At 37.1% G+C, this 27,530-nt stretch overlaps 1 protein-coding gene across 1 annotated transcript in view; it reads right to left on the reverse strand.

Annotated features, from left to right (window-relative positions):
* LOC126075188 (NKG2-A/NKG2-B type II integral membrane protein-like) overlaps nucleotides 1-27,530 on the reverse strand; it is a 245,080-nt gene that overhangs the window by 98,955 nt on the left and 118,595 nt on the right. The gene's annotated exons all lie outside the window — the stretch shown is intronic.

Raw genomic sequence — 27,530 nt, forward strand, 5'->3', positions numbered from 1 at the left:
TTTGGTTACTGTCAATAATAATATTTCATATAGATTATCTTATTTCAAAAGTTTGTCTTCGTGGAATAAGTAGTTTTAGAGAAAGAAGACTTTGTCCAATGATGCAGTCAAGTTGTTTTCCTCTCAACTATCAATGCTGAAGCTTACAACATGTTAAAAATATCCTCATAACCATGAGCTTCTATAGGACTAGGTGGTTAAAACTTGAGCTTTTATGTGCATTATAATCATTACATATATTTATATGGCAATATTACGGCCATTTCTATTAAGGTACATAAATATTAATTCAATAAAATTATTATCAGAATTATCAAATATTGTTTTTACAGGTTACTCTGAGCAAGTGCAGCTTTTGCTACTTAATATTTGCTGGTACAAAACCATCCTTCTTCACAAATCTCTTTTATTTTTTTCACTGTTATAATCATGAAAAGTTGTACATTAAATTTTATTCATTTTATTAGCTAACTGTATCTTAAGAAATTCTTAAAAAGAAAGATCTCTTAAGATACAGTCAGTTAATAAGAATAAATAAATTTAAAGCAAATATTGAAATAATTATAACTACCTATTCCCTGGGAGGAAACTGATGTTGCAGTGGTTAAGAGCTACGGCTACTAACCAAAAGGTTGGCAGGACTATAGGGTCACTATGAGTAGCATCATCTTGACAGCAAGGGTTTTTTTTTTGTTGTTGTTGTTGTTGTTTTTTGGTATTCTATGAGAAGAGTTTACCCAGTGCCCTTGAGTCAATTCTGACTCCTAGTGACCCTACAGGACAGAGTAGAACTGTCCCATAGGGATTCCAAGGAGCAGCTGGTAGATTTGAACTGCCGACCTTTTGATTAGGAGCCAAGTCTTAACCACTGAGCCAATATAAATAAAATTAGTCAATATAAACCCAGCAAGGGATTGATTAAATAAACACTCACTATATTATTTATTTTGTTACTTATTAATTATGAAAAATAATTTTTGAACAGATAGGGTTCTTTTGAAAACAAGCTTAGGCAAAAAGGAAACACTTTATCTCAACTAAGAAAATATGGGAAAGGAAGAAATTTTGCAAACCAAGAACTCCAGTGCCATAAAGACTTTTCTGAATTCTTATCTTTCTTGCACTCTGTTTGATTTATTTCAAGCTGGTTTTCTCAGTGAGGTTGAATTCTAGACTTGTAGCAACCACAATTTTACAAATTCCCCATGATACTCTCTTAGAAATAATGAGCCTATTCCATTAGACAAGTGAGTGAAGTACCAAGATAAGAATCTAATTATAGTGGCTTGGGAATTGTAACTATGTCTGTCCTGTAAACTATATGGGATTTATGATTGGCATAACATATGTCACTTTACCCCTATATTACTGGAATATTAAGTGTAGAATGGGAAGTGAGGTTACTTAATAATGTGGAATCTCCTATTTGTAAAAATATGGAACCTATAGCTTGGTTGAGAGTGGTAGTAGGAGAATAATGATTTGAAGGAATGTTCTGTGTTATGAAAAAGAGAGACATTCTTAGAAACAGCTTAACAAATCACCACAATATTCTTCCCTGAGCTCTGCATCACATACTTTACTTTTGGCTGCTTCAGGAATCATCACAATAAAGCAAGATATTCTCATGCATCATCTGGTTTTATCAATATTAGTTTTCTCTGTAATACCAATAAATATTCTAACTAGTGTTTTTTGTTAACAACAGGAAGGTGAAGACGTTGAAAGAAACAATTATTAAAATCTGAACCAAAAAATCAACAACTCTCATTTAGAAAAAATATTGATAAAATGAAAAGTAAAGCCACAAACTGGGAAAAAAATATTAGTAAGACATCACAAAGGACTTATAGTTAGCATATAGAAGAACTTTTACAACAAATAAAGGAAGACAGAAACCTGATGAAAAATGAACAAAATATTTGAATAGACACTTCACCATAGGAAATATATAAATGGCAAACGTTGTTGTTGTTAGGTGCTGTCAAGGTGGTTTCAACTCAAAGTGACCCTGTGTACAACAGAACAAAACACTGACTGGTCCATGTCCAACCTCATGATCATTGTTATGTTTGAGCCCATTGTTGCAGCCACTGTGGCAGTCCAACTCATTGAGGATTTTCTTCTTTTTCACTGACCCTCTCCTTTACCAAGCATGATGTCTTTCTCCAGGGACTGTTCCATCCTGACAGCATGTTCAAAGTATGTGAGATGAAGTCTCACCATCCTCACTTCTAAGGAGCACTCTGGCTGTACTTCAACCAAGATAGCTTTGTTTGTTCTTTTGGCAGTCCATGGTATATTCAATATTCTTCACCAACGCTGCATTTCAAAGGCACCAATTCTTTTGTCTTCCTTATTCATTGTCCCGTTTTCACATGCATATGAGGTATTTGAAAACACCACAGCTTGGGTCAGGCACTCCTTAGTCCTTAAAGTGATGCCTTTTACTTTTTAACACTTTCTTGAGTTCTTTTGCAGCATATTTGCCCAATGTGATGCGTCCTTTGATTTCTTGACTCTTGTTTCCATGGGCATTGATGTGGACACAAGTAAAATGAAATCCTTGACAACTTCAATATTTTCTCCATTTATCACAATTTTGCTTATTGTGAGGATTTTGGTTTTCTTTATGTTGAGGTGTAACCCATACTGAAGGATGTAGTCTTCAACCTCATTAGCAAGTGCTTCAAGACCTCTTCACTTTCAGGAATTATGATAATCTTTCCCTTATAAGATTGCTGTAAGAGTTAAATAACTGAATTCAGTTAGAATATAAACTGTGTTTGCCACATAGCAAGGTATTGGTAAAAGTTCTTAAAATAGGAAAGAATCTCCAAGACCAATAAATCGATTGGCCTCTATTTACCTGGAACACCAATAGTAGGAGACCCAGGACTTGGAGAATGAAATGGACCACATATTTAATTGCCTCTATTTTTTTTTTATAAATATTTCCTCCGGTACCATGAGACCAAAAGGAATGAATGGTGCCTGGCTACCATTATTGAATGTTTTGATCAAGGATCCAACAGATAAATCCTGATCAAAAGGAGGAAAATCATGGAACAGAACTTTAAACTCACATGGAAACTAGACTGCTAACTAGATTCATTGAGACTGTGGGAACGCTGGAAACAAATGCCTGAAAACAATCTTGAAACCTTGAACCAAAAGTATCCCATGAAGCCATCGTTAAACTAAACAACAGTTTAGCCTAATTAATTAATAAAAAAGTTTGTCTTGAGCATGGCACTCTTATAAAGAATTATCTATATGAGCTTAATCTGACAACAGTCAATCTAAAGGACAAATGAGAACTTTAAGGGGCAGAGAGCCTAAATTAATGGTGATGAAACAATAAGGGGAGAGGTAGTGAGAATTGTGGCACAATGTGAAGGTATGTAAGCAACGTTACTGAACTATGCACGTACAAGCTGAGAATGGATGTATGTTTGGTTGTGTGTATTGCTACCAAAAATAGATAAAATGTGTTTTTAAAAAGGAAACATTTTCAAAAAGACACTCTTAAAAGGAAATCATTTCTTCATGTATAATTTTGTGGAGAATATTATTTCCATGTGAGATTATAAGGGAAATATGCTTTTAGGTATTTACATTACTCATAAAGAAAATGGAACTCCCTATAGAGTAGAATTAATCAAAATATATTTGAATACTTTTTACAAGTTAAACGACTTAGAAATTATTGTTTTTGCGTGCCGTCAAGCAGATCCCAACTCACAGTAACCTATGTGACACAGTCAAACTGCCCTATAGGGTTTCTTAGACTGTAATATTTATGAGAGCAGATCACCAGGTTTTTTCTCCCCTGGAGGGGCTAGTGGGTTGGAACCACTGACCTTTCAGTTAACACTTAAGAGCTTAACCATTGTACCACCAGGGCTCCATTAGAAGTGATTAGGGGTTTCTTGTCAAGGAAGAATGCATTTGGATAAGTTACCATACAGATATTGGCCCTCACAAGAAGTTGTGACTACCTAAGGCTACTAAGAAAAAAAATCTAGGAGGCGGGGCCAAGATGGCAGAGTAGTCAGATGCTTCCAGTGATCCCTCTAACAACAAAGACCAAAAAAAACCCAAATGACACGATTATATATATGACAAACTGGAAGCCCTAATCATGAAAGAAAAAGTTAGAAAATTGGGGTAGGGAGAGTAGTTCAGAAGCTGTAAGGGGTTCAGAAGCTGTGAGGAGTTGCTGGACCTGACCCGGCAACAACTGGTACTCCTCAAGTGCAATCCACTGGAGCAAATGTGACAGGCCTGGTGGTAGCTTTCAGGATGCAGTTTCCTCAGGGAGAAACAGTGAGCTGCACAGTCTACTCATACCACTGGAAACAGGGGAGAACAGCGCTCTTTGCAAAAGCTAAGTACTTGTGTTTTTTTTACCGTGTCCCCAGGCCCCAAGCCAGCTTCAGTGGCTGTCTGTATCTCCAGGCCTACTATAGGTCCTGCTGCATGCCCTTAGCCATTCTCCCAGCCTTGGAGAAAGAATAAATTAACAGTCAGGGGGAAAGATAATCTGCCAGCTCCAGGAAGGTGGGAAGCTCAAGGCAGAAGCAGCACCTATCCAGGCACAAAGAGTCTGCAGGCTTTGAATACCTTTCACCCCTGCATGGACCTGTAGGGGCCCATTTCAGGAGGTTAGGCCATTGTTGTCAGACTGCAATGGTATAAGTGCTTGAGATCTGACTTGAACTGTTTCAGCTGTGTGGTGGAGAGGTGACTTTTTGATGTTTGGCACTGCTTTGCCTGTTAAAAAGGGTCCTCACCTACCCACATCAGGGTCTTAAGGACTAGTGGATCCACCCACGTAACCTAGCCACCTGTGACAAGAGTCCAAGGATAAGTGAGGCTTCCCAGTTCCTACAACCAAAAGCATTGAGTGCCTGTGGTCTGGCTGCAGAACCGATCCACCTGTGCAGTCTAGGACACAAGGATGCACTTTCCTCACAGACATTCGAGGGATGGTCGTCAGCTCCCTGCCTTGTTCAGTGCATGACCCCCTGCTGCAGCCAGAAACCTGTGAATACTCCAATCACCCCTGCCACTCTAAGACTGTAGGACAGAGCTTGTATCACACACCGGATGACCAACTACCTGGATACCGGAGCTGAATCCATACAAGAAAAGTGAAAGGACTCCTAGGCTCATATACCTGGTAACAGCTCTAGCCACCTGGTGACAATAGAGCTTCAAAGGCACAAATAATCAAGCTAGCTCACTTGAGCAGCCTATTTGAGCACATCAAAACAAAACAAAGCAAGAAGCTAGGACACAGTAAGCAAATACAAATTAAAACAATAACTTACAGATGGCTTGGAGAAAAGAGTCAATATCAAATCACATAAAGAAGCAGACAATGATCACTTCAACAAGCCCTCAAAACAAAGAATAAAGGAATCTTCTGGAAGAATATGTTTTCCTGGAATTGCCAGACGTATAATACAAAAGATTAACATACAGAACTCTTCAAGAGATCAGGAAGGAGATCAAGCAAAATGCAGACCAAGCCGAGGAACAAAGATAAAGCAGTGCAAGAAATTATAAATGTTATCCAAGAACATAATGAAAAATTTAATAGGCTGTAAGAATCCACACAGAGACAACAATCAGAAATTCGGAAGATTAACAATAAAATTACAGAATCAGGCAACTCAAAAGACAGTCAGAGGAGTAGAATTGAGGAAATGGAAGGCAGAATTAGTGAGAATGAAGATAAAACACCTGGCACCAATATATTCAAAGAAAAATCAGATAAAAGAATTCCAAAAAACAAAGCATCTTCTCTGACCATAAAGCCCTAAAAGTATAAATCAATAACAGAAAAAGCAGGGAAAAGAAATCAAACACTTGGAAACTGAACAATACCCTCTTCAGAAATGACTGAGTTATAGAAGAAATTGAGGATGGGATAAATAAAGTCATCAAATCCATTGAAAATCAAAACACTTCATACCAGAACCTCTGGGACACAGCTAAAGCAGTGCCCAGAAGTCAATTTATATCAATAAATGCACACATCCGAAAAGAAGAAAAGGGCAAAATCAAAGAATTATCACTACAACTTCAAAAAATAGAAAGAGAGCAACAAAAGAAACTCTTAGAAAGAAAAAGAAAGTAAATAATAAAAATTAGAGCAGAATTAAATGAAATAGAGAACAGGAAAACACTTGAAAGAGTTAACAAGACCAAAAACTGGTTCTTTGAAAATAACAAAAGAAAAGCAGGAGAGGAAGCAGAAAACCTGAATAAGAAATGAAATGGGCAATACTACAACAGACCCAACTGAAATTAAAAGAATCATATAAGATTACTATGAAAAATTGTACACTAACAAATTTGAAAATCTAGAAGACATGGATGAATTTCTAGAAACTCACTACCTACCTAAACTAACACAGACAGAGGTAGAAACACTAAATAAACCCATAACAAAAGAAGAGGTTGAAAAGGTAATTTAAAAACTCCCAACAACAATAAAAAAAACCCTGGCCTTGATGGCTTCACTGAAGAGTTCTATCGAACTTTGAGAAAAGAGTTAACACTACTCCTAAAGATATTTCAGAGCATAGAGAAGGATGGAATACTCCCAAATTAACTCTATGAAGCCAGCCATATCCCTGACACCAAAAAAAAAAAAGAAAAGAAAAGAAAATTTCAGACCTATATCCCTCTTAAACTTAGATGCAAAAATCCTCAACAAAATTCGGACCAATAGAATTCAAAAACATATAGATATAAAAAAAAAATTCACTGTGACCAAATATTCATACCAGGTATGCAGTGATGTTTCAACATTAGAAAAACAATTAATGTAATCCATCATATAAACAAAACAAAAGACAAGAACCAGATGAACCTATCAATTGATGCAGAAAAGGCATTCGACAAAGCCCAATGCCAATTCATGATAAAAACCCTCAGCAAAATAGGAATAGAAGGAAAATCTCTCAACATAGTAAAGGGCCTTTATGCAAAGACAACAGGAAACATCATTCTAAATGGAGAGAGCCTGAAAGCATTCCCCTTGAGAACAGGAACCAGACAAAGATGCCTTTTATCATCACTTTTACTCAACATTGCGCTGGAGGTCCTAGCCAGAGCAACTGCACTAGATAAAGAAATAAAGAGCATCCAAATTGGTAAGGTAGAAGTAAATGTAACTACTTGCAGATGACAAGATATTATACAAAGAAAACCCTAAAGAATCCACTAGAAAACTATGGAAACTAATAGAAGAGTTCAGCAGAATATCAGGATACAAGATAAACATATAAAAATCAGTTGGATTCCTCTACACCAACAAAGAGAACATCGAAGAGGAAATCACCAAATTAATACCCTTTACAGTAGCCCCCAAGAAGATAAAATAATTGGAATAAGTCCAACCAGAGACATAAAAGACCTACACAAAGAAAAGTACAAGACATTGCTACAAGAAACCAAAAGAGACCTACATATGTGGAAAAACATACTTTGTTCATGGATAGGAAGAATCAACATTGTAAAAATGTCTATTCTACCCAAACCAATCTATAAAAACAATGCAATACTGATCCAAATTCCAAAGACAATTTTTAATGAGATACAGAAACAAATCACCAACTTCATATGGAAGTGAAAGAGGACCCAGATAAGTAAAGTATTACTGAAAAAGAACAAAGTGTGAGGCCTCACACTACTTGATTTTAGAACATATTATACTGACCCAAGCTATGATATTTTCAATCTCATCATATGCATGTGAAAGCTGGAAAATGAATAAGAAAGACTGAAGAAGAATTGACGAATTTGAATTGTGGTGTTGGTGAAAAATATTGAATATACCATGGACTGCCAAAAGAATGAACAAATCTGTCTTAGAAGAAATACAACCAGAATGTTCCTTAGAAGCAAGGATGTCTCTGGAGAAGGACATCATGCTTGGCAAAGCACGGGGTCAGTAGAAAAGAGGAAGACCCTCAAGAGGTGGACTGACACAGTGGCTGCAACAATGAGTTCAAGCATAACAACGATTGTGAGGATGGTGCAGGACTGGGCAGTGTTTCGTTCTCTTGTGCATAGGGTTGATATGAGTCAGAATCGACTCGATGACACCTAACAAAAACAACAATATACTGCCACAGTAGACAAAACAGCCTGGTACTGGTACAACAACAGACACATAGACCAATGGAACAGAACTGAGAATCCAGACATAAATCCATCCACATACCAGCAGCTGATATTTCACAAAAGCCAAAAGTCAGTTAAATGGGGAAAAGACAGTCTCTTTAACAAATGGTGCTGGCATAACTGTACATCCATCAGCAAAAGAATAAAACAAGACTGGTAACTCATACCATGCACAAAAACTAACTCAAAATGCATCAAAGTCCTAAATAAAAAATCTAAAATTATAAAGCTCATAGAAGAAAAAATAGGTACAATGCTAAGAGCCCTAATACATGGCATAAACAGTATACCAAACATTACCAATAATGCACAAACAGCAAAAGAGAAAACAGATGACTCGGATCTCCTAAAAATCAAACACCTATGCTCAGCCAAAGACTTCACCAAAAGACTAAAAACATTACCCACAAAATAGGAAAAACTTTTTAGCTATAACATTCCCAATCAGTGTCTGATCTCTAAAATCTACATGATACTGCAAACACTCAACAACAAAAACACAAATAACCCATATACAAATGGGCAAAGGACAGGAACAGGCACTTCACCAAAGAAGACATTCAGGTAGCTAACACATAGATGAGGGAATGCTCATGATCATTAGAGAAATGCAAATCAAAAATACAATGAGATGCCATCTCATTCCAACATGGCTGGCGTTAGCTCAAAAACCACAAAATAATAAATGTTAGAGAGGTTGTGGAGAGACTGGAACACTTATACATTGCTAGTGGTAATGTAAAATGGTACAACCACTTTGGAAATCAATGTTTGGCTTCCTTAAAAAAATAGAAATAGAACTACCATACAATCCAGCAATCCCACTGCTTTGAATATTTTCTTGAGAAATAAGAGCCTTTACACGAACAGATATATGCAAACCCAAGTTCTTGCAGCACTGTTTACAATAGCAAAAAGATGGAAGCAACCAAGGTGCCCATCAATGGATGAATGCATAAATGAATTATGGTATATTCACACAGTGGAATACTATGCATCGATAAAGAACAAGGATGAACCCGTGAAACATTTCATAAGATGGAGGAAACTGGAAGGCATTAAAAAAAAAGACATTATGCTGAGTGAAATTAATTCTAAGAGGACAAATGTATGAGAACACCATTATAAGAATGCAAGAAATAGTATAAAGAGAGAAGAAATTATTCTTCGATGGTAAAGGGCGTGGGGAGGGAGGATGGGAGAGGAATATTCACTAATTAGACAGTAGACAAGAAGTATTTTAGCTGAAGGAAAAGACAGCATACAATACAGGAGAGGTCAGCACAACTGGATTAAACCAATAGCAAAGAAGTTTCCTGAATAAACTGAATGCTTTGAAGGCCAGAGTAGCAGGGGTGGGGATCTGAGGACTATGGTTTCATGGGGCATCTAGGTCAACTGACATAATAAAATCTATTAAGAAAACATTCTGCATCCCGCTTTGGTGAGTGGCATCTGGGGTCTTAAACGCTAGCAAGCAGCCATCTAAGATGCATCAATTGGTCTCAGCCCACCTGGAGAAAAGGAGAATGAAGAACACCAAAGTCACAAGGTAATTAATGAGCCCAAGAGACAAAAAGGCCCACATACATCAGAGACTACATCATGCTGAGACCAGAAGAAATAGATGGTGCCTGGCTACAGCTGATGACTGTCCTCACAGGAAACACAATAGAGAATTCCTGATGGAGCAGGAAAGCAGTGGGATGCAGACTTCAAATTCTCCTAAAAAGACCAGAGAAATGGTGTTGCATTCATTGTTGAAAAGAACAATTCAAGATCTATCCTGAAGGACAACGCTGTCAATCATAGGATAATATCCAAACTAGGAAGACCAGTTAATACAACTATTATTCAAAGTGACGCACGAACCACTAAGGCCAAAGATGCAGAAATGGTCAACTTTACTAATTTCTGCAGTCTGAAGTTGATCAAACATGCAATCAGGATGCACTGATAATTACTGGTAATTGGACTGTGAAAGTTGGAAACAAAAAAGGATTGGTAGTTGGAAGATATGGTCTTGGCGATAAAAACGATGTTAGAGATCGCATGATTGAATTTTGCAAGACCAATGGCTTCTTAATTGCAAATACCTTTTTTAACTAACATAAATGGCCACAATGCACACGGACCTCACCAGATGGAATACTGAGGAATCAAATCATCTACAACTGTGGAAAGAGAAGGTGGAAAAGCTCAATATTATCAGTCTGAACAAGGCCAGGGGTCAACGGTGTATCAGAGCATCAATCACCCATATGCAAGTTTAAGTCGAAACTGAAGAAAATTAGAACAAGTCCAGGAGAGCCAAAGTACGACCTTGAATATATCCCACCTGAATTTAGAGACCATCTAAAGAGTAAATTTGACGCGTTGAATACTAATGACTGAAGACCAGGTGAGTAGTGGGATGACATCAAGGATATCATATATATGAAGAAAGCAAGTGGTTTTTAAAAAAACAGGAGAGAAAGAAAAGACCTAAATATATGTCAGAAGAGACTCTGAAACTTGCTCTTGAACGTCAAGTAGCTAAAGCAAAAGGAAAAAATGATGAATTAAAAGAGCTGAATGGGAGATTTCAAAGGGTGGCTCAAAAGACAAAGTAAAATACTATGATGACATGTGCAAAGACCTGGAGAAAGAAAACCAAAAGAGAAGAACACACTCAACATTTCTCAAGCTGAAAGAAGTGAAGAAAAAATTCAAGCCTTGAGTTGCAATAGTGAAGAATTTTATGGGCAAAATTCTTAACAACGCAGGAAGCATCAAAAGAAGATGGAAGGCATACACAGAGAAACTATACCAAAAATAATTGGTTAAACTTCAACCATTTCAGAAACTAACATATGATCCGGAACTGATGGTATTGAAGGAAGAAGTCCAAGCTGCACTGAAGGCATTGGCAAAAAACAAGGCTCTGGGAATTGACGGAATACCAACTGAGAGGTTTTCAACAAATGGATGCAGGGCTGGAAGTGCTCACTCGTCTATGCCGAGAAATTTGGAATACACCTACGTGGCCAAGTGACTGGAAGAGATCCATATTTATGCCTATTCCCAAGAAAGGTGATCCAACTGAAAGTGGAAATTATTGAACAATATCATTAATATCTCTTGCAAGCTAAATTTTGCTGAAGATCATTCAAAAGCAGCTGCAGCAGTGTACCCACGGGGAACTGCCAGAAATTCAAGTCAGATTTAGAGGAGGATGTGGAACTAGGGATATTATTGCTGATGTCAGATGGATCCTGGTTGAAAGCAGAGAATACCAGAAAGATGTTTACCTGTGTTTTATTGACTATGCTAAGACATTCAACTGTGTGGATCACAACAAATTATGGATAACAGTGTGAATAATGGGAATTCCAGAACACTTAATTGTGCTCATGAGAAATCTGTACATGGATCAAAAGGCTTTTATTTGAACAGAACAAAGGAATATTGCATGGTTTAATGTCAGGAAAGATGTGTGTCAGGTTTGTATCTTAAAAAAAAAAAAAAATTTTTTTTTTTATTCCATCTGTATGCTGAGCAAATAATCCAAGAAACTGGACTGTATGGAGAAGAATAGGGCATCAGGATTGGAGGAAGACTCATTAACAACTTTTGTTATGCAGATGACACAACCTTGCTTGCTGAAAGTGAGGAGGACTTGAGCACTTACTGATGAAGATCAAAGACCACAGCCTTCAGTATGGATTACACTCAACATAAAGAAAACAAAAAACCTCACATCTGGACCAATAAGCAACATCATGATAAATGGAGAAAAGACTGAGTTTGTCAGGGATTTCATTTTGCTTCGATCCACAATCAACACCCATGGAAGCAGCAGTCAAAAAATGAAAAGACGCATTGCATTGGGCAAATCGACTGCAAGAGACCTCTTCAAAGTGTTCAAAAGCAAAGATGTCACCTTGAGGACTAAGGCGTGTCTGCCCAAGCCATGGTGTTTTCAATTGCTTTATATGCATGCAAAAGCTGGACAAGGAATAAGAAGACCAAAGAAGAGCTGACATCTTTGAATTGTGGTGTTGGTGAAGAATATTGACTATACCATGGACTCCCAAAAGAATGAACAAATCAGTCTTGGAAGAAGTACGTTCAGAATGCTCCTTGGAAACGAGGGTGGTGAGACTTCGTCTCATATACTTTGGATTTGTTGTCAGGAGGCATCAGTCCCTGGAGAATGACTTCATACTTGGTAAAGTAGAGGGCCAGAGAAAAAGAGGAAGACCCTCAACGAGATGGATTGATACAGTGGCTGTAACAATGGGCTCAATCATAGCAACAATTGTGAGGGTGGTGCACGACTGGGCAATGTTTTGTTCTGTTGTGCATAGGGTCGCTATGAGTCAGAATGGGCTTGAAGGCACCTAACAATAACCATTCAACACTGAAGGGCCCCTGGGTGGCACAAACAGTTTGTGCTCTGCTACTAACCATAGTGTTGGTGGTTTGAAGCCGCCCAGCACCACCACAGAAGAAAGGCCTGGCAATATGCTTCCATAAAGATTATAGCCAAGAAAACCCTGTGGATCTCAGTTCTACTCTATAACACATGGGGTCACCATGAGTCGAAATCAACACATCTACAATGGTTTTTTTTTTAATTTTATTTTGTATTCGATATTGTACTGGAAGTTCTAGGCAGAGCAATCAAAAAAAAAAAAAAAAGACACAAAAGCAAGAGCATGCTGGAAAGAAAGAAGTAAAACTGTCTCTATTCGTCGATACCCCCAAAAAACCAAACCCACTGCCGTTGAGTTGATTCCAACTCATAGTGACTCTATATGGCAGAGTAGAGCTGCCACGTACAGTTTCCAACGAGCACCTGGTGGATTTGAATTGCTGACCTTTTGGTTAGCAGCTGTAGCACTTAACCACCATGCCACCAGGGTTACCATTTGTCAATAACATGGCCCCTTATATAACCAAAAAAATAACCCTGTTCCATAAAGTTGATTCCAACTCATAATGACCCTAGGATGGAATAGAACTGCCCCATAGGGTTTCCAAGGAGTGCCTGGTAGAATCGAACTGCCAACCTTTTGATTAGCAGCCTTAGCTCTTAACCACTGTGCAACCAGGAAGCCTTGGTGGTGCAGTGATTAAATCACTATATTTAGCAAAGCTGAAGGATTCGAGATCAACACATAAAAATCAGTTGTGATTTTTTTTTTTTTTTTTTTTTTACAGCAGTGGATTTCCACATGCAAAAGAATTGGGATGTAGCCCCTACCTCACACCATATAAAAATTATCTCAAAATGGGTCAACAACCACCATGTAAGAGCTAAAACCATATAAATCCTGGAAGAAAAAATAGGGAAAAGCCTTCAGGAACATTGATTTGACAATTGTTTCCTTGTATGTTATGAAATGCATGAAAAACAAAAGAAAAATAGGTAAGTTGAACTTCAGCAAAATTAAAAACCTTTGTGCATCGAAGGACATTGTCAAGACAGGGAATAGTCAACCTAGAGAATGGGAGAAAATGTTTGCAAATCATATGTACAATAACGGTTTAATATGCAGAATATACAAAGAACTACAACTGAACTACAAACAACCTAACTAAAAAGTGGGCAAAAATGCATTTCTCCAAAGATATATAAGCACATGAAAAAATGCTTAGCATGATTAGTAATCAGGGGAATGCAAATCAAAACCATATTAAGACATCACTTCACACCCACTAGGTTATTATTAAATGTCTGAAAAAAAAAAAAAGGAAAATAACAGCCGTTGGTGAAGATGTGGTGAAATTGGAACCCTCATGTATCACCAGTTGGGACATAAAATTGAGCAGCTGCTGTTGTTTTGTGGATCCTCAAAATGTAAGCACAAAAAATACCATATGGCTCAACAATTCTACCCAAAAGAATGAAAAACAGGGACTTAGGTACTTGTACACCAATGTTTACAGCGGCATTACTCACAAGAGCCAAAAAAGTAGAAACAACCAAGTGTCTGTCAGAGATAAATGGGCAAACAAAACGTGGAATAGTCACACAATGGAATATTATTAGGCCGTAAGGAGAAAAGAAGATCTAATAAATGTTATGACGTGGATGAACTCTGAAAACACTATGCTGAGCAAAATAAGTCAGACCTGAAAGGACAAATATTGTATGATTCTATTTAGATAAAATACCCAGAGTATGCGAATGCAAAGAGACCAAAATTCATTAGGGGTTACCAGGGTAGGTGGGAGGGGGAAATAGGGAGTATTGCTTAATAAGTACTGGGTTATTTTTTTTATGATAAAAAAGTTGGAAACAGATTGTGGTGACATTTGTCCAACATGGTGAATGCAATTAATGTTACTGAACTATACATGTAAAAATGACTGAGGTGTTTTATTACATATATTTCACCACAATAAAAATTTAAAGAAGAAACAGAAACAATAAAATCAGAAAAACAAAGCAAAGCAAACAAAAATCTGTGCAATTGCTCTACTTGGTTGTCTAGTATTTTGTTGAAGAGATTTAGAGTCTATATAGAAAGAAGAATTTTTCCATAATATATATTTTTTTGTAATATATTTGTGGTTTGGTATCAGAGTAACCCCAGCCTCATAAATGAGAGATGAAGTGTTTTATTTTCTTCCATTTTTTTAATAACTGTGTGTAAAGATAGGTATTCATTCTATTTGAATGTTTCTTAGAACTCATCAGGAAGCCATTTGGGTCTAGGGTTTTACTTATGAGAAGTTTTTTAGTTATGAATTCAATCTCTTAATCAGTGTATTCATATTTTCAATTTCTTCTTGTGTCAGTTTCATACGTGGCATTTATATTCTCCTACCAAATGAGGTGAGCTAAAAGTGAGACAGCAGAGCAGTGGCTCATACCTCTGTCAGCCAGAAGGTCATGCATCCTTTAGTGAGGAGGCCTGGTTACTCTCCCAAAGGAGGCCTGCTATGGCTGGGAAATGAGAAGAAATTTCTAAAGATATAAATTCGGGCCAAGAACAAACATGTGTGGTCTTCACAGATTGTCCTGTTAGGGCTCAGAGTGAGACAAGAGTGGAGAAAGTAAATGGCTCATCAAATGTCTTTTAAGGTGTGAACAGGAATGTTTCACACATGGGCTATTCTGAAGTCAGTTTATGTCATCACACACCTCCAGAATATAGGAGATGCTGGGCTCTTATTAAAAGGACAAAAAAGATGTTTACATGTGTCATATAGATTGTCCCTTTTCAAGTGCTTTTAAGAAATTGTTCACATATTCTATAGGATGTTAAGGTGTAGAGGTCTTAACCACCCATGCAGTAAACTTGTTTCCTTTTCATCACAAACTATTAAAATTTGAGCCATGTTAAGAATATCTTAGATATTGAAATCACACTTTTGGACTAGATTGCTAATTCATGGTGTTACATTCCTCTTTTTTACACATCCTTAATAGATCTTTTCTATTATTCTGGAAAATATTCTAAACATTATGACACTGTTGTGAACAAGTATTTAAATTTAACACTAGTTACGACATTTTCAACTTAATTGTTGGTGGCACTCAAAATTATCTTCTTAATTCATCTGCTCTAGTTTTTTTTTTTTTTAATTCTCGCACTAAGTCTTTAAAAACAAATCTTTGAATTTTCAGATAACCCCTGATAAATATCATCTAAAAGGATAAAACATTAAATGATACTGAACTTTATCACCATGCCAGATAGTGAAAAAATTAACATACTAATTATATTATTAATTTATTCATCCTTGAAGTATAACTAATTTCTTATATTTTAATAAGAATATGTTGAAAATGACAAAAATTCAAGTCTAACTATTTAGGGCAAGAAAACTACTCTAGACTTATCAAATAGGCAAATATATCAGTAAGGCTACAAGAGAATATAAACTAGACAATATACCAGTACACACATACACACACAAACTTATATACATGTACAGAATACACTTATTTTTGAAATACACTTACAATATTTTCCCAAAAGTCAATATATGCTTATATTTCCAAGAATATAAATATAAAACACGTAAAATTGTGCTGTAGCCACTAGCTAAGTTAACAGATGGGTTCTTGAAATGTGGCTATTTGGATTTAAATTTAAATTAAAAAAAAAAAAACCCATTGCCATCGAGTCAATTCCGATTCATAGCGACTCTGTAGAACAGAGTAGAGCTGCCCCATAGAGTTTCCAAGGAGTGCCTGGTAGATTTGAACTGCTGACCTTTGGGTTAGCAGCCATAGCTCTTAACCACTATACCACCATGGTTTCCATAATAAATAAAATTTTAAAAATAAGTTCATTTTTCACACTAGTCACATTTTAAGTTAAATGTAGAACACTTCCATTGTTATAAATTCTCTATCAAGGGTATGAGTTAAATATACTCTTCAAAATACATAAACAATAAAAATTTTTAAATCTTTATGTGATTTTTAATTTTTAACACTACTAACTAATGTATGGTCAAAAGAATGATCACAAGGAGTGTTCATAATTTTGAGATAAACTGAACTAAAATTACAACATCAATAGCAGGTTTTGTGAAAAATTGATTGCCTTAAATGGGTGTATTAGAACAAAGAAGTCTGAAAATCAATTGTTTGAACCTTCATCACAAGAAGAAATTGGGGCCTTCTCAGGTCTTTCCTCGGCATGCACACAGCCCTGTACAACGGTACAGCCTTCTAAATACCCAAGTATATTTGTGAGCTTTTCAAAGCTCTCTCTGAACATCTTGTTCCCTAAATCTTCCTTTTAATCTTTCATCAGACTCTTTTGGGCCACAACTGGTATTGCAGCCTCAGGTAGCTGTAAAGTTAAACAATTGCTATTGATTGTTTCCAGTAAACAATTTTCCCAGGGAGCAAGCTCCAACTGTGTCAACTATCCACAAAGTACTGTGAGTGGGGTTTTCCAGGGAGCCTGAGAAAGGTCAAAGAATGACAATTTTGTGGTTATGGGACTCTTAAGAGCTCCAAACTTGGTCTTCCTGTTCAGTAGTGGCACAACTGCTAGTTTTCCCCATGGAGCTCCCCGTGGAGCTGGGGGAAAGATGTTTGGTATGAGCTCAAGCTAAAATGCCACATACACTATCTTTCTTACTGAGGTTCAGCATTTCTGCTTGATTAAATACTCTCTATATTGTCTCAAGCCTTGTTTAAATCCCAGAGTCTTGAAAAAGTTGGTATGAAAATTTCTTGCCAGTGTTTTCTTCCCTTTATAGAGAATGTTTACAGAGGTCTTCCCTCCGTCATTCAAGAAAACTCAACCCCAGTAGAGTTTTCATTATGGAAACTGTTAAGCTGATATTAAAAAATGTATTGAAATGTAAATGGTCAATAATATAGAGAAGAATAAAAAATTTGAGCACTCACACAACCACATATTCAGATTTCTTACAAAACTGCAATAATTTAGGTATTTTTATTTTGTTACAAAATCAAACAGGTAAGTAAACACATTTAACAATATAAAGGCTCAGGAACACAAGAAATTTGTTATACTCCCAGTTATATTTTATTACTGAAAAGGGTACTGATGAAAATCAGCCAAGAGAAGAAGGATGTAAGATAAAGTCCGGGAGGGTTCCAATGTGGAGCTTACACTTGAACAAATAATGTAATTGGTTACAAGGCTTTTGTAATCATGATATTACTTCCATTTCATAAAATAAAGATACCTGAAGGACTCCAAGCTCAAGTGTTTTAACTCAAAATCTCAAGCTTACAAATATAAGTTTTTGCAGATTCACAACTGGCTGATTGAAGGCCAGGTGAGAATAGCATAGCACAGCTGTACATTTGATTTGATGGCTCTGTTATCCTGTAATGCATAAAAATGCATAAACCCGTTATATTTTGTGTGGTAATCCATAAAACAATGGCATTTTCCATGCAACAATAATAGAAGAGTGTTGTAGAAATTGGTAATGACATTTCTCTAAAATATTAGTAATAATTATTATAAACACTGAGTACAAAACCCAGTACCCAGTGCCGTCAAGTCGATTCCGACTCATAGCGACCCTATAGGTCAGAGTAGAACTGCCCCAAAGAGTTTCCAAGGAGCGTTTATTCTTAATATTTACGTCAACATTTCAAGTCATTAATTTTCAATTTCTCTCTACATGCCTATAATTCAATCTAATCATACTTATTAAAATACTTATCAAAATTTTTATTTTTTGTATTTTTTCTTCTTCTGTATAACATCATTCTGAAGAGCTTACTTTTGGTTTAAAGGTGAGCGGTTTATCCACAGCCAGGAATGATCACTGTTTTCACGAGAGAGTCCAATCCATGAAGAAGATGATAGAAAGTCCATAACCTCCTATCATAAAAAAATATATATATATATATGTTTTGACAACCATTACAGTTTTATTACTTTAAAACATGCAGGTAGTGTTTTACTTCATCTTTAATTTTCAAAAAAATGTTTAAGTGCTAGGCTCTCAAACTAAAAATACATTAAAGTTGAAAATCACATTTCATATTATCAAAAACTCACAAATGCATTTGCTTTTCATTCAAAAATAACTAAACATTAATGCTTAATAGTGTTATAGTTTTACTAAAAAGAAAGTTTAATTCCATGTAACTTAATAGTTGCCAGGGTTCAATAATTAGCATAACAATAAGCCACACCTACTGCCATTGATTGGATTCCCACTCATAGGGATTCTATAGGACAGAATAGAACTGCTCCATAGGGTTTCCAAGGCTGTAGTCTTTACAGAAGCAGACTGCTACATCCTTCTCCCATGAAAAACTCTCATAGTAAGGGTTTAAATAAGTCTCCGGATACTATTCCATTCTTCCCTCCAAAAAGTGTATTCCTCTGCTATGTTTTTCAGGGTTTGGTTTTTAAAGGAAATTAAAGGACTGAAACTGACAATATAAACGACATGGAAGAAAAAAAATTGGTTTTCTGGGCCCCACATCTTTCTTTAACTGGACTAGTCCTGTTAAAGAAAGACAGTGACACACACACAGAGACACACAGTGAATGAGGAAAAGAAAGAATCCAATACCTAGTAAAACTGTACTTTCAGATACGAAGGGGACATGAATACATTCTCACATGCAGGAAAACTAAAAGAATTTGTCAATAGCAAACCTATTCATTACAACTGACTAAGAAAGTTCTTCAAATAGAAAAGAAATGAATAAGAAAGAATGCTGAAGCATCAGAAGGAAGACCGAACAATGGAAAGAGCAGAAATATGAATACGCACAATAGAATATTCTTATCCTCATGAGTTTTCTGAATCATATTTAATGATTTAAACAAACATTATGATGTCATCTGCAAATCAATTCAATAACATTTAGGAGTGGAGAAGGTCCCACTGCTCTCGAGTCGATTCCGACTCATAGTGACTTTAGAGGACAGAGTAGAACTGCCCCACAGGGTTTTAAAGGCTGTAAATCTTTACAGAAGCAGATTGCCACATCGATGTCCCCGTGTAGTTGCTGGTGGGTGTGAACTGTGAATAAATAATATAAAATCCTAAAAATGCTGAAATTACCCACAAGTAGGCAAGAAAGAACAAGAGAAAAAAATAATCAGAAGAAACAATTTGAAAACACAAAATGGCAAACTTAAGCACCGATTTTGGTCTTATACTGTAGTGCTGCAGGATGTTACCATTTGTAGAAGATGCATGAAGAATACACAGAATCTCTCTGTATTATTTCTTATAACTGCATGTGAGTTTACTATTATCTCAAAACCAATTTTTTTGAAAAAGTTAATGATATTTCCAACAGCTAATAGCATTCATTTGAAATTGGGATGAAATAATCTTAAGACTGCTTCTGCAAAAGACTGACAATCTACGCCATGTGCTATGCTGTACTTTTATAAGCCTAACTGCTAAACATTTTGGAAGATTATTTATCTTCCATTATGCCATTTTCAAGCTATATCACTAAAACATCTCCTAAGCAAAAAATATATAGATTTTGGTTCTTTGTTGTTGTTAGGTGCTGTTGAGTCGGTTTGGACGTGTAGCCACAGTATTTACAAGGGAATGAAACACTGCCCAGGCTTGCCCCATCCTCACAATTGTTGTTATGCTTGAGCCCATTGTTGCAGCCACTATATCAATCCATCTCATTGAGGGTCTTCCTCTTTTCCATTTGTCCTGTACTGTAACAAGTATGATGTCCTTCTCCAGTGGCTGATCCCTCCTGATAACGTGTCCAAAGCCAAAGTATGTGAGATGACGTCTCAGCATCCTTGCTTCTAAGGAGCATTCTGGCAGTACTTCTTCCAACACAGATATTTTTGTTCTTCTGGCAGTCCATGGTATATTCCATATACTTTGTCAATACCCTAATTCACCTTAAAATCTTCTTCCAGCTTCCTCACTCATTGTCTAGTTTTCTCATGCATACGAGTTGATTGAAAACATCATGGCTTGTGTCAGGCACCTTAGTCCTCAAAGTGACATCTTTGCTTTTTTACACTTTAAACAGAAGTTTTTTGCAGCAGATTTGCCTAATATAATACACTATTCGATAACTCGACTGCTGCTTCCATTGGCATTGATTGTGGATCCAAGTAAAATGAAATCCTTTACATCTTCAGTTTTCTCCATTTATCATGATGTTGGTTATTGGTCCAGTTGTGAGTATTTTTGTTTTCTTTATGTTGAGGTATAATCTATAATGAAGGCTGTGGTCTTTGATCTTCATCAGTAAGTGCTTCAGCCCTCTTGGCTTTAAGCAAGTAAGATTGTGTCATCTCCGTATGAAAGGTTGTTAATGAGTCTTCCTCCAATCCTGATGCAGCGTTCTTCTTCATATAGTCCAGCTTCTTGAATTATTCGCTCAGTATACAGATTAAATAAGTATGATGAAAAGATAAAACCCTGAAGTACACCTTTCCTGATTTTAATTATGTAACATCACCTTGTTTTTTTCAAATGATTGCCTCTTGATCTGTGTACAGGCTCTGTGTGAGCACGATTAAGTGTTCTAGAGTTCCCATCCTTCACAATATTATATGTAATTTGTTATGATTCACACAGTCGAATGCCTTTGCATGGTCAATAAAAACACTAGTAAACATCTTTCTGGCATTCTCTGTTACAGCCAAGATCTATCCGACATCAATAGTGACATCCCTTATTCCATATTCTCTGAGATACGTAGTGACACTATAGCAGAAATACCACAAGTGGGTGGTTTTAACAAACAGAAATTTTTTTTCTAACAGTTTATCAGGCTAGAATTCTGAATTCAGGGTGTCAGCTCTAGTGGAAAACTCTCTCTTCCCATCTGTTCTGGGGGGAGGTCCTTGTCTGTTCAGCTTGTTACATGGTTCCATGGAGATCTCCATGTGAATTGGCATCAGTCCTCCAGATCTCTGCTTTCTGGATTGCATGTTTAATCTCTTTTATAACTCAAAAGAGACTGACTAAAGATGCACCCTATGCTAATTGTGTCTCATTAACTTAACGAAGACAACCCATTCCCAAAAGGAATTATAAACACAGGCATAGAGGCTAAGATTTACAACACATGTTTTGTGGGGACAAAATTCAATCAATAACATTCCACCCTTTGGACCCCGAAAATTCATGTCCTTGCTACACGCAAAACACATTGTCCCCAAAAGTCTTAAATCAACTCCAAATTCAAAATCTCACCTCCTGAATCATCTTAATCAGGTATGGGTGAGAGGATATGCATATTCCATCCTGGGTAAAATTCTTCTTCATCTGTGAATGTGTGAAAGAAATCTAGACCCCAAACTATCTTCTTCCAAAATGCAATGGTAGTAGAAGCACAAGGTAGACATTTCCATTACAGACAGGAGAAAGTGGAGGGAAAGAAGGGATAACCAGGAGGAAGCAAGTCTAAAATTCAGCAGAACAATTTTCATTAGCTGTCAAGGCTTGAAAATAATCCTCTGTTCTCCAGGATGGCCTGAGCAAGGGCACTGCCCCCCCAGAGTCTGGGTATTGGCCACACTCTCTGTATTTTGGGTGGTGGCCCCCAGCCCTGGACTTCAACTCCACCTTCCAGGCCAACAGGGATGGCAACTTTGCTCCTTTGGCTTTGTGTGGCCCCATTCTCCTTGTCCATCTGAGGGGCAACTCACCTGCTTGGCCACAGAAGTCTCAATTTTTCTGACCCTTGGGCATTAAAGCCCCACCTCTACAGCTTTTCATAGCGGCCCCCCAATCCCAAACCCACTGCCTTCGAGTCGATTCCGACTCATAGAGACCTTATAGGACAGAGTAGAACTGTCCAATAGTTTCTAAGGAGGGCCTGGAGGATTCAAATTGGTGGCTTCTTGGTTAGCAGCTGTAGCACTTAACCACTATGCCACCAGGGTTTCTGTAGTGACGCCACCCTCCCGGAAATTCTTAACAGTAACCCCACACTCTGGAACCGAGTTGGCCAAGGTCTGAGTCTTGAAACCTTGAAGGCTACAGACCCGCCCTTTGAAACCAAGAAGGCCATGCTTCCATTGCTCCATCCAACAGTTCTGCTAAAGTCTGAGCTGCTCTAGGGATGGTCTTCTTTTTTTGCAGGAGGACAAATGGATCTCCTTTGGCCCATTTCTTGCCTGTAAAATTCCCAGAGACAAATTCCTTTACTTTTGTTCATTCTCTGCACCCTTCAGTGATGGCTTTTATTTTGTGGTAGTTACACCCATCTGTCACAGTCTTAATCTCTTTAACAAGACATTGAGTGGCCTCATCCTTGGTGAATATCTTAGGACAAGGGTCCTTAGTTTGTAAAACAGAATTTTCAAACCTTTAAGCTCTGCTTTCATTTTGCAGAGTTTATTTTTAAGTCCATCTCTTTCCTCTCACATTTTACTATAAGTTGCAAGGAAAAACCAACCAACCCCATTAAAATCTTGCTTGGAATTCTCCTCAGTTAGATATCCAAGTTCATCCCTTACAAGTTCTGCCATCCACCAAACACTTGAACATAATTCAGACAAGTTCTTTGTCACTGCATAAAAAGAATTGCCCTTCCTCTATTGTCTAATCACGTGTTCATCATTTTCTTTAAAGCCTCACCAGAAGTAAGTTTAACATCCACGTTTCTAGCAACATTCTGTTGCTGGTGTCATATGTATTCTCTAAGGTGATAGAGACTTTCTACATAGCTCTTCTCACTTCCTTCTGAGCCCTCACCGAGTTGCCTTTGACATCCATAATTCTACCAATAGTCTCTTAGGGCAATCTAGGCTTTTGCTATTAGACACCTTAAAAACCTTTCAGTCTCTACCCATTACTCAATTCTTAAACCACTTCCACATTTTAAGTACTCGTTAGAGCATTACCCTCATTTCTCAGTACCAAATTGTCTTAGTTATCTAATGCTGCTATAAAAAGAAATATCACAAGGGGGTGGCTTTAACCAACAGAAACTTATTTTCTCATATTTTAGGAGTCTTGTGTCCAAATTTAGGGTGCCAGCTCTAGTGGAAGGCTTTCTCTCTCTGTCAGCTGTGGGGGAAGTCCTTTTCTCTTCAGCTTATTTTCTGATTCACTGAAGATCTCTCTGTGACTTGACATCAGTCTTCCCTATTTCTGCTTCTCTGGCTTGCTTGTTTAATCTCTTTTACATCTCAAAAGAGATTGACTAAAGACATTCCCTACACTAATCCTGCCATATTAACATAAAATGAAAACCCATTCTTCAATGGGATTATAATCACAGGCATAGAGGCTAGGATTTACAGCACATACTTTGGGGGACATAATTCAATCCATAACATATGTCGTCTGAACCTGGCTTGAATTTCTGGCAGTTCCCCACTGATGTTCTGCTGCAACCATTTTTTTTTTATTCAGGTATTTAGGAAATGCTCTTGCTTTATTAACATAGTAATAAAGGATGTGATATCACTTAAAACCTGCAGCAACTACACATGTCTCATTGTCAGTTTTTTTTTAAATAATTTTTATTGTGCTTTAAGTGAAAGTTTACAAATCAAGTTACTCTCTCACATATAAACTTATATATAGCTTACTATTACTACCACTTATTCTCCCACTAATGAGTCAACCCGCTCCCTCCTTCCAGTCTCTCCTTTTGTGATCATTTTGCCAGTTTCTAATTCCCTCTACCCTCCCATCTCCCCTCCAGACAGGAGATGCCAAAATAGTCTCAAGTGTCCACCTGATGCAAGTAGCTCAATCCTCATCAGCATCTCATTCCAACCCATTGTCCAGTCCAATCCATGTCTGACGAGTTGGCTTCAGGAATGGTTCATCTCCTGGGCCAACAGAAGGTTTGGGGACCATGACTGCTGGGATTCTTCTAGTCTTAGTCAAGCCATTAAGTCTGGTCTTTTTAGGAGAATTTGGGGTCTGCATCTCACTGTTCTCCATCCCTCTCAGGGGTTCTCTGTTGTGCTCCCCGTGAGGGCAGTCATCAGTTGGGGCCAGGCACCATCTAGCTCTTCTGGTCTCAGGATGATGTAATCTCTAGTTCATGTAGCTCTTTCCGTCTCTTGGGCTCATAATTACCTTGTGACCTTGGTGTTCCTCATTCTTCTTTGATCCAGGTGGGTTGAGACTCATTGATGCATCTTAGATGGCCACTTGCTAGTGTTTAAGACCCCAGATGCCACACTTCAAAGTGAGATGCAGAATGTTCTCTTAATAGAATTTATTTTGCCAATTGACTTAGATGTTCCCTGAAGCCATAGCCCCCAAACCCCTACCTCTGCCCCACTGATCTTCGAAGCATTCAGTTTATTCAAAAACTTCTTTGCTTTTGGTCCAGTCCATTTGTGCTGACCTCCCCTGTATTGAGTTGTTCTTCCCTTCACACCCAAAGTAGTTCTTATCTGCTATCTAATCAGTAAATAACACTCTCCCACCCTCCCTCCCTCCCCCCTCTCGTAACCACAAAAGAATGTGTTCTCAGTTTAAACTATTGCTCCAGATCTTATAATAGTGGTCTTATACAATATTTGTCCTTTTGCATCTGACTAATTTCACTCAGCGTAATGTCTTCCAGGTTCCTCCATGTTATGCAATGTTTCACAGATTCATCACTGTTCTTTATCAATGCATAGTATTCCATTGTGCGAATATACCATAATTTATTTATCCATTCATCCATTGATGGACATCTTGGTTGCTTCCAGCTTTTTGGTATTGTAAACAGTGCTGCAATAAACACGGGTGTGCATATATCCGTTCATGTATGAGCTCTTATTTCTCTAGGATATATTCTGAGGAGTGGGATTTCTGGGTCATATGGTAGTTCTATTTCTAGCTTTTTAAGGAAACGCCAGATCGATTTCCACAGTGGTGCAACCATTTTTTAATTATCTTCAGCAAAATTTTACTTGTGTGTGACACTAAAGTCATTGTTTTGATAATTTCCACATTCTGTTGGATCACCTTTTCAGAATGGGCACAAATCTGGATCTCTTCCAATCAGTTGACCAAGTAGCTGTTTTCCAAATTTCTTGGCATAGACAACTGAAAGCTTCCAGCATTGCATCTGTTTGTCAAAACACCTCAACTGATATCCTTTCAATTCCAGGAGGCTTGTTTTTTGCCAATGCCTTGCAGCTTGGAGTTCTTCCTTCAATACCATTGGTTCTTGACCATATGCTACCACCTGAAATGGTTGAAATAAGCCAAATCTTTTTGATATAATGGCTCTGGGTATTTATTCCATCTTCTTTTGATGCTTCCGGAGTCAGTCAATATTTTGCCCCCCAAATCCTTCAATATTGCAACTTGAGGCTTGAATTTTTTTTCAGTACTTTCAGATTGACAAATACTGAGTGTGTTCTTCCCTTTTGATTTTCTGTCCTCAGGTCTTTTCACATTTCATCATAATACTTTTTCTTCTTGAGTTATCTATTGAAATCTTCTGTTCAGCTCTTTCAATTCATGAGTTTTGCTTTAGTGAAACTTTTGGAAACATATTCACATAAAGGTTTCTTTTAGCATAAATTTTTCAACTTTACCCCTTTTAACTGTTTGCATGTAGGATTTTAAACTAAAGTTGTTAAACTGAAAACCTTAGAGTATCATTGAATATGTCTTTGACAAGTTTATAAATAGCACTTCTTGATTTCTGGTTAAAGATACTGAAGCAATTGAAAAGGCCATATTTTTTGACAGGAACTCTTTAGTCATCAAAGTGATATTTTCTCATTTTAAAATTTAAAAGAGGTCTTTTGCAACAAATTTGTACAATGCAATATTTTGTTTGATTTCTTGACATCTAATTCCATGGGCATTTATTATTGATTCAAGTGGAATGACCATTGACAACATTGATTTTTTTTGCCATTTTTTGTGATTTTTTTTTTTGTTGTTTCAGTTTTGAGTATTTTCATTTACTTCACATCCAGATGTAATCAATACTGAAGGCTGTAGTCTTTGACATTCTTTAATAAGTGTTTCAAGCCCTCTTCACTTTAGGCAAACAAGGCTATGTCACAGGTTGTTAATGAGTCATTCTCCAATCCTGATGCTGAATTTTTTTTTTTAATATGGCCCAGCTTTTCATATTATTTGTTCAGCATAAAGATTGCGTAAGTAAGGTGAAAGGATACTACAACTCTGCCACACTTGTTTTCCAAATTTGAACCACAGAGTATCCCCTTGTTCTGTTTGAATGACTGCCACCTTATCCAGTTTAGGCCCTGCATGAGCACAATTAAATGTTCTGGAATTTCTGTTCTTCATAATGTTAAACATAATTTGTTATCATCCACTCAGCTGAATGTCTTTGAAGAGTCAATAAAACCCAGGTAAACATCTTTCTAGTATCCTCTGCTTTTGGTAACTCTCCATCTGCCATCAACAATGATATTCCTCATTCAATTCTGATCCAGCTTAAACTTCCAGCAGTTCTCTGTCAATATACAGCTGTAGCTGATTTTGAATTATCTTCAGCACAAATTTTGATAATTTTTGCATTCTGTTTGATCATATAGGTTTGATAGCTAATTTTTTTTTAATTGAAAGTTTATGCCATATAAGCCGTAATCCAAAAAAAAAGAAAATTGTTTCGATGGCTATATTAGTATGTGTCATGGATTGAACTGTCCCCAAAGAATATGTGTATCCATTTGGCTAAGTCATGATTCCCAGTGTTTTGTGATTGTCTACCATTTTGTCATCTGATGTGATTTTCCTATGTGTTGTCAATCTTATCTCTATGATATTGATAAGACAGAACTAGTGGCAGTCATGTTAATGAGGTAGGACTCAATCTACAAAATGGATTGTGTCTTGAGCCACCCTCTTTTGAGATATAAAAGAGAGAATTGAGCAGAGAGACAACGGGACGTCATACCTCCTAGAAACAAGAGCCAGGACAGTAG

The sequence above is a fragment of the Elephas maximus genome, chromosome 4 (genome assembly GCF_024166365.1).
Source record: "Elephas maximus indicus isolate mEleMax1 chromosome 4, mEleMax1 primary haplotype, whole genome shotgun sequence".
In the NCBI taxonomy this organism is placed as follows: domain Eukaryota; kingdom Metazoa; phylum Chordata; class Mammalia; order Proboscidea; family Elephantidae; genus Elephas; species Elephas maximus.